The sequence below is a fragment of the Nomascus leucogenys genome, chromosome 13 (assembly GCF_006542625.1).
Source record: "Nomascus leucogenys isolate Asia chromosome 13, Asia_NLE_v1, whole genome shotgun sequence".
NCBI lineage: Eukaryota > Metazoa > Chordata > Mammalia > Primates > Hylobatidae > Nomascus > Nomascus leucogenys.
Window position 1 is genome coordinate 6,204,067 of NC_044393.1, and position 7,800 is coordinate 6,211,866.

Here is a 7,800-nt window from a genome sequence, read left to right on the forward strand (position 1 = left end):
CGGCAAGAGTGACCTCACCCCAGCATGCGGTGGCCACTGAGAGCAGAGGGTTGTAAAAATTAATTGCCCTCTATTTGTGACCTGCTGTAGCAGGCGGGCCTCCTTCGAGGGGGTCACCCGAGAGGCGGCGGGCAATGGAAACATTCTTTGAGCCTGACACAGTGGTTCAACAGTGACCTCACCCCAACAACTCAAGACTTGTTATTCAAAACTTAATTTTATTTTGTTTCTAAGTGCTTAGGAGCTGGGGCTAAGGCAACTTTTGTCCTCAAAAGGAAGGCCCAGATCTTGGAAAGAAGCAGAGCATCCTGAGTGTCTGCCGAGTGCCGACTTTGCAGCTGCAGGTTCAAGTTCTTCCCTAACCCCGGCAGATCTGCCTTCTCGGTCCTATTGGTCTCCATGTGTGGTTGGCGCAATCTCTGGGCTTTGCTGATGTGAAGCCATGGGGAGGTGGAGTTTTAAGAGCGGTATTCTCAGTGGGAAGAGCTCTTTCTTTCTCAAACATTTCGGTAATCTCATCCCAACCTGGCACAGAACCTCACCCTTCCTGGGGACACAGGAATATTTGCTTCTTTACGTCAATAAAATCCAACTCCTTAACGTCTCTCCTGGGGTCCATTCATAGGGTGGGGTTCCTCTTTCCGGTCCGCCATTCAAGGCTGCTCTCTTCCTGCAGGACTTTGTTCTGTTTCTCTAACTTGAGCCAAGCTCCCTCAAACGCAAAGTTTCAAAGAGCCTTTGTTACAAAGGCAGGTGCTAGGGCCCCAAATCCAAAGGCTCTGACTCAGTAGGTCCAGGGTGGGATTCCAGGACCACGATACAAGTGGTCAGGGCACCACGCTTGGCCAAATGCTGTGAGATCCTCATCCAAGGCATGTATCGAAGGATGCCTGGGATGAGGATCTCCTCGCCAAGGATAAAATTGGACCGGCTCTGGGAGTTTGGGCCGGTGCACCCCACCTCTTGGCTAGGTTTGCAGTCTGTCTTCCACCCTGGACTGGTTACTCCTTGAAGGTAAAGACTTTGTGTGGCTTCGTTACTCCTCAAAATCCAACACCTAGTACAGAGCTTTATTATGGAGAAATGAACAAATTGATCAGTCTATCAAATGAATAATGAATGTCTGAGTGGTCAAGGCTGCTGCCTGGTAACAAATGTCTCCGAGAAGAGCCCCTCGGAACAGTCTCCCTGTGCGCTGCAGCCTCACCCTGAGGACTTGAGAGTGAAGTCATGGTACTAAGAGCTGGCCCAGGCTCAGCCCCAAGTGTGCCAGCTGCTTCTTAGATGTGGCTCCATTTACTCCTCACTGCAGACCTGGGTAGGAGATCAAAACATTGCCCCATTTTAGAGACAAGGAAATTGAAGAGGCTCAAGGGGTTAAATAAATTGCCCAGGGCCAAGTGGTTACTCCATAGCCATTGTTCTATAATGGACTTTTTCACCAACAGCATTTTCCTCCACAATACAGAGCTACCGTAGAGCGGTGCCTCATCATTTTATCTGCTGCTCTGATCCCTCGGCACAGATGTACCTTCCTCTGTTTAAATGTCCCAGTTTGCTGAGCATTTGCATGGTTTTCCTTTGCTTTTCTTTGTGTGTGATCTTTGCATGCCTGTGTCCGTAGTGCTATACTGGCTGGAAGAGGAAGACACAGATCAGAGTGAAGTTCACATCTTGAGTGATTTTGCAGCTAAACTTACAGGCAGTGAAAAATTAACACTGTCCAGAGAGGGTTTGGTCTCTGTCCCTGGCTCCTGGGAGGTGGCCTCTAAGCCCTTGGAATGTCCTGGCTGATGAAAGTGTCTTTGTTTACCTGGGAGATCTTAGGCCACACAAGATAGGCTATGTCTATAGTACGATTTATGGTGGGGGTCTTGGGTCACCCAGTACTAACTTGACCTCTGGAGGGACTGGAGGCCAAAGGCAAACCACATAGGCAGTCACCCATGTCTATGTGCCTGAACCCCAATAAAAACTCTCGGTATGGAGGCTCACATGAGCTTCTCTGGCTGGCAAATCTCCATGTGTGTGGTCATACATCATTGCCAGGAAAAGTGAGTGCTGTCTGGGACTTAGGAGAGGACAGCTAGAATTTTTATGCTTGGAACTTCCCTGGGCTCTGCTCCATGTGTCTCTTCCAATGACCAGTTTTAATCTATATTATGTTGTGTAACAAACTGTGATGGAGTACGATGGCTTTCAGTGAGTTCTGTGAGTCCTTTAAGCAAATCATTAACCCTGAGGATAGTCTTGGGGACCCAAAATTTGTAATCAGTCACAGTTATCTTGGGGATCCCTACTCTGCAATTTCCATTTCAAGAATGTATCCTCCAGGACTGGTCCTAGAAAGAAAATGCCAAGAAGCCTCCCACTGCATCTTCCCCATGGCTAGATCCCCTGGTCCTAGCACCCAGTAGACATCCAGTCAATATTTGTTGAATCTATGCATTCAGCAATGGCAGTCCCCAACCATCAGAAAGCCTGAGCTGTTAATGTTATTATCCCCACTTTAAGAGGCTGAGGAATCGAGTTCATGGAGGAAGCACCCAGGGAAATTATATGGGTTGGGGCCAAGTCAGGGTTGCTTGGCTTTTCAAAGTTGGACTCCATGGAGACCTGTTGTGGCCTACGATGATGCTATCTCTTCCATGCATGCATCTGGCCTCAAAGAAAGGAAGATGGTGAGGACAGGGGGAGAGAGAGAGACAGGGTGGAGAGAGAGAGAAAGAGAAAAACCTTTGTGAGTTATGAAAGGGAAAACTAGATGAGAGGAGATAACTGCTTCAATGCCATGCTTTTTATTATAGAAATCTGCACTTAGAGGTTGAAGAAAAGATTTTTTTTTCGTTGTTATTTGCTTAAGAGAATTGGAGAACTGAGAGCCGTCTGGGTGGATGATTAATGGGAAAAAAATTACATTTCAATGAGGTCTCTCCTCCTGAAGGGTGACTCTCATCAAAGGGATGTATAGAGTGGATGTCAGGTTCATTTCCTCATTTCCGTCTCAGCTGGGGCTGAAAGAGATGCTCTTAAGGGGGAATCGGGTAGAAAAATTACAGTTTAAGGCCAAGAGCATTCTCATTAAAAATAACATGGCTAATGTCTACAGGACACTTGCTAGGGCCAGGTCTGTGCCGAGCACGCAGTCTGCAGTATCATGTACACATAACAGCTGCATGAATTAGGTCCATTCACAGATGGACAAAATGGGGCACAGGGAGCTTCAGCAGTTGGACCAGGGTCCCAGGGCTTGGAACATGACTGAGACCAGATCCGCCTGGCTCCTTGGTCATGGCTCTTCCATCCAGATTCATTTAAGGGCTGGTCCCGACTCTGACAGGGATAACCATGGGCGCAGGGTCCACGGATCTGGTTTTAAGGAGAGGATTGAAAGAGCCTGTACCTTGGAGCAGGCTCCATCACTGTCTGTCCAGAATGCAATGTGGGCGCCTAGCTCTTCTCCATCATAGGGCACAGTCTCCTCCTTGGATGTCTCTGTTCCCGTACTCGTGGGCTGTGGTTTTGTAATGGGGAGGAAATGGAGGAGACTCTTCCTGATGCTTTGGGGCTCAGGAATGCAGAGTTGTGGGAAGGCTCTTCTCTTTGTCTCTACTTCGGACCCAGCCCTCTCCCAGTCCCTCAAAGATGTCAGAGGCAGGGCCATCAGCAGGAACACTGTGCTCATCAGAGGCCACTGTTTAACATCACTGTCCCCAGCAGGGGAGGCCAGACAGGTGTGGGTTCTGCGGCAAGTGCCCGGACAGACTGGCTGTGGGCTCTTCCAAGGCCCCTCAGGATTAACGAGGGTGGGGCTTCTGCTGATACCAGGCCCGGGGGCTGTGGGCCTGGAAGCGTGGAGCCTCACCCAGTTTCCCTGCATGATGCTGTTGGCCATGCATTTCCTAAGCCTCTCCTCTATCTTGTTTATATTTTGCCAACTGCCCCAGCCCTTACATGGACAGAGCTACAACACTAAGTTCCTTTTCTCTGCTCATCTCTCTACCCTCACCCCATTCTTGCCAACTCTTGCTGCAAGGGGTTCCCCAACGCAGGACATGGAGAGGATGTGCTGGCTGTAGGGCTGCTAAGATGCTCAGCTGGAGGCCACTTTGACCAGCATGAGAGGGTAGAGACAGCCAAGGCCCCCTCTCCTTCACCCCTGGTGACTCCAAGAGGGTTCTCCTGGGGAGAATTATGGCAGAACACAGATCAGGGTTTGTCCTATAATCCTGTAAATATTTGCAAATGTGCTAGACTTTGGAGTTAGAGTGATGAAAAGAACATCACAATTCCTGTTCTCATGGAGCTGATGATAAATGGATAGATGGATGAATAGATGGATGGATGGACGAATAGATGGATGGATGGATGAATAGATGGATGGATGGATGGATGAATAGTGGATGGATGGATGAATAGATGGATGGATGAATAGATAGATGGATGGATGAATAGATGGATGGATGGATGAATAGATGGATGGATGGATGAATAGATGGATGGATGATGATGGATGGATGGATGAATAGATAGATGGATGGATGAATAGATGGATGGATAGATGAATAGATGGATGGATGGATGAATAGATGGATAGATGGATGGATGAATAGATGGATGGATGGATGAATAGATGGATGGATGGATGAATAGATGGATGGATGGATGAGATGGATGAATAGATGGATGGATGGATGAATAGATGGATGGATGGATGCATGGGTGGATAAATGGGGGTGAGTGGGTGGGTGGTTGAATGGATAGATGATTGGATGGTTGGATAGATGAATAATGGATTGATGGATGGATCAGTGGGTGGATGAATAGATAAATAGATGGGTGTGTGAATGGGTGGATGGACAGACAGACTGGACTTAAACCTCAGCTCTTCCCTTCACTAGTGTGTGATCTTTGACAAATTGCTTAACATCTCTGTGTCTTAGTGTTAAATGGTGATGATAATAGTATCAATTTCAGAAGTTTTTTTCTTAAGATAAAATGAACAAACATATAAAGTGCTTAAAATAGGGTCTGCACAAGGTAAGTGCTACGTGAATGTTGGATTATGTGAGTGGAGAAGACAGACATTAAGAAAATTTTTCTTTAGGAGTTGTAACATTGTAACTAGTCAGAGCCACAAAGGAGAGGCATGAGAACATTTAACAGGGTTTGGGGGAAGTGGGTGGAGAGTGAGGGTAAGGCTGACCTAGGCAAGGAGGGAAGGAAAAGGTGAGGTGAGCAGTAGGTTCATGAGGGGCTTGGGCAAGGAGGGGTGAGCACGGCATTTCAGGCTCAAGGAACTGCACGTGCAAAGGCCCTGTGGTAGGCAGAAGAATAAAGAGCACAAGGTCTGAGAGGTGGTCACATGGCTGAAGCTCAGGGACAGGTGACATGAAGGGGGCAGGGGCTGAGAGATCAGCAAAAGCTGGACCCGGCAGGGGCTTCACCTTCCCAAGAGCAGTGGGGACCAGGAAGGGAGGGAGGTTGGGAGTCACATCTGTGTTTCAAGAAGCTTGATATTGTCAAACAAACAAACCCAAGGGTCAGCTCAGGCCCCCAGAAACCTCAGGCTGGCCATCTGCAGACAATGCTGGTGGACACCAAGGCTCTGCAGAGCTGGGGGTACCGGACCCCCAGGGGTGGGTTGAAGGGCACCCAGGAGGCAGAACCAGACCCCCACTCTCACTCCAAGCACAGCAGGCCTTTAAACATATTTCATCTGGTACGTACGTTGGGGCTTTGACAGAAGATGTCACTCAAGAGGTCTCCACCAAATAAAAGGGGAGGAAAAGAAATAAAAGAAAACCATTTCTAAGCCAATCCCTTTGTTATGCAGATGGGGAAACCAAGGCCCTGTGTGCCCTACAGCTGCACAGTTCATGGTTGAACCGGGCCCTGACCCGCCTCCCTGCACTGTGCTGTGCTTTCCTGGGGTAGTATTAATGTATTTCCTGAATGCTATAAAATATTTCTGTTGCCTTAACAAATTAGCACGGACTTAGCTCAGCAACACCAACTTATCTTCCTACAGTTCCGTGGGTGGGAAGTGCTCAGTGGGTCTCCTCGCTGGGCTGCAATCAGGGGGGCGCGGGGCTGCGTTGCTTCTGGAGGCTCCAGAGGCAGATGGGTTTCTGTTCTGGGCTGTTGGTGGACTTCACTTCCTTGGAGTTGTGGGACTGAGGTCCCCCTTCCTGGTTGGCTGTCTCGGCCGGGGGCCTCTCTGCAGCCTGCACATGACCTCCGCTCAGGGCCAGCGTCGGGGCATGGAATTCTGCTCATACTGCATGGTTGCAACTCTTCTTAGGAGCTGGTGTCACTCTCACTGTGGCTGCCAGAGTTTCTCTACTTTAAAAAAATAATTTTAATTGTGGTAAAATACACATAACATAAAAGTTCCCACCCTATTTCTGAGTGTGTAGTTTAGTGCATTAAGTACACTTGCATTGCTGTGGAACCATCATCACCATCCATCTCCAGAGCTTTTTCAATTTCCCAAACAAACCCTGTCCGCTGTAAACATTCACTCCCCATGCCCTTGTCTTCCAGGCCCTGGAAACTACCATGCTATTTTCTGTCTCTATGAATTACTATATGGGCTTCATATGAGTGGAATCAGACAGTATTTGTCCTTCTGAGACTGGCTGATTCCACTTAACATCATATTTTCAAGGTTCACCCATGCTATAGCCTGTGTCAGAATTCTCTTCCTTTTTAAGGCTGTATAATATTCCATTGTTTGGGTGCACCCCATTGTGTATTCATTCATCTATCAGTGGACACTTGGGTTGCTTCTGCCTTTTGGCTATTGTGAATGACCCTGCTGTAAATATGGGTGCACAGGTGTCTGTTCAAGTCCCTGCTTCATTCTTTGGGGCATACACCCAGAAGTGGAATTGCTGGATCACATGATAATTTTATTTTTAATTTTTTGAGAAACCACCATACAGTTTTTCATTTTATATTCTCACCAACAATGCACAAAGTTTCCAGTTTCTCCACATTCTCACCAACACTTGTTATTTATTTATTTTTTTTGTAGCCATCCTAATGAGTGTGTTTGGGGAGGGGCTACTCATTGTGGTTTTGATTTGCATTTCCCTAATGATGAGTGATGTTGACACTCAAGTAACTAGATTGTGTGCATTTAGACACCCAGCTAATCCAGGGTCATCTGCCCATCTGTAAATCTTATTTAATCACATCCGCAAAGTCTCTTTGCCACATAAGGGAACATATTCACAGGTTTTGGGGGTTGAGGCATGGACATTTTGGAGAACATTATTCTGCCTCGCACACCTGAGCAGCTAAAAATGAAGCTGGAGGGCTTCTTGGGGGAGCCTGCCCCCTTCTCTCTTCTCAGACCAGGTTTTGGGGGGAGCATTCCAGGACTGTGAGGACCAGCACACTTTAGGACCCTGCACACTTTCACAAAAACGCACTTGCTTCCTGGTATCTTGTTTCCTTGCCCAGGTCTCCAAAGAAAAAGCACCTGAGGGCCCCTGTCACTCACCTCCTCTCTGTCTATCCTGTCAGCAAATGTTGACTGGGTGGCTCCTCCAGGCCAGGTGTCATGCAGGCCTGACATAGATGGATCCATCCATCTGCCATCCATCCATCCATCCATCCATCCATCCATCCATCCATCCATCCATCCTATTCATCCATGTGTCCTTCCATCCATCCATCCATTCTTCCATCCATATATCCTTCCATCCATCCATCCATTCTTTCAACCATATATCCATCCATCCATATATCCATTCATCCATCCATCCATCATCCATTCATCCATCCATTAAT